Source organism: Schistocerca gregaria, unplaced genomic scaffold (genome assembly GCF_023897955.1).
Source record: "Schistocerca gregaria isolate iqSchGreg1 unplaced genomic scaffold, iqSchGreg1.2 ptg000988l, whole genome shotgun sequence".
In the NCBI taxonomy this organism is placed as follows: domain Eukaryota; kingdom Metazoa; phylum Arthropoda; class Insecta; order Orthoptera; family Acrididae; genus Schistocerca; species Schistocerca gregaria.
The window spans coordinates 50001-50845 of record NW_026062338.1 but is presented as its reverse complement, the minus strand read 5'-3'; the positions used below and the strand labels follow the sequence as shown (position 1 = coordinate 50845).

At 64.0% G+C, this 845-nt stretch overlaps 1 non-coding gene across 1 annotated transcript in view; it reads left to right on the top strand.

Moving 5' to 3' along the window:
* Positions 1-691: 691 nt before the first annotated feature.
* LOC126326417 (small subunit ribosomal RNA) overlaps positions 692-845 on the top strand; it is a 1893-nt gene continuing 1739 nt past the window's right edge. The window contains exon 1 of the ribosomal RNA XR_007560665.1: positions 692-845. This exon is cut by the window's right edge and continues 1739 nt beyond it. This is a non-coding gene — a ribosomal RNA (small subunit ribosomal RNA).

Here is an 845-nt window from a genome sequence, read left to right as displayed (position 1 = left end):
GCGCCCAGTGGCAGGAGCGCCGGCCGACGGGCCCGGCTGGCGTCCCAGCTATGCGCCGGCGCACCCTGCGCGCGGCGCCAGGCGGCCAAAGTGGGTTCTGCCGAGCCCGGTGCGAAGCGCGGTGGACATCTGCAGTGTGCTGGTCCGATTGCGGACTGTGTGCGTTGAGGATGCGCCGCCGCCCGGCACTCGGCGTCGCGACGCCGTCTGCTGCTCGGTCGCCCCCAGCGGTTCTCGCAGGTGGTTTGTATCGCAGCTCTGCGGACGTGTTGGCGCGTGCGCTGTGCTGGGAGAGTTCGCTTCTGCACCCAAGTGGGGCTTTGCCCTTCTGTGGCGCTGGCGTTGGAGCTGCCGGTCACCGTAGGTGGCGCGTGTTGTTTCCCGCCGGCAATGCCACGACAGCACGCTCCCGGGCCTCTGTCGGCAGCGGCAAGCTCAGTTGGGAGCACGGGTGTTCGCACTGAAAGCGTCTACTCGCCCATCTCCGGGCGATTGCGCCTCTCTCGAACCCGACCAAGTACTTAGGACGGCGCTGCGCGCCGCCGGGACCTGAGAGGGTTTCGAGGTGTATCGTGCAGGGGAGCTCAGCCTCCTCCTGTTTGCAGAATAATTGAGCGGACGCTTGCGTGTTCGCGCGGGCCCTCGGGACACACTCCCGGGCGGCCGGCTGCTCAGCTCTCGTTGACGCAGCTCCCTGGTTGATCCTGCCAGTAGTCATATGCTTGTCTCAAAGATTAAGCCATGCATGTCTCAGTACAAGCCGCATTAAGGTGAAACCGCGAATGGCTCATTAAATCAGTTATGGTTCCTTAGATCGTACCCACGTTACTTGGATAACTGTGGTA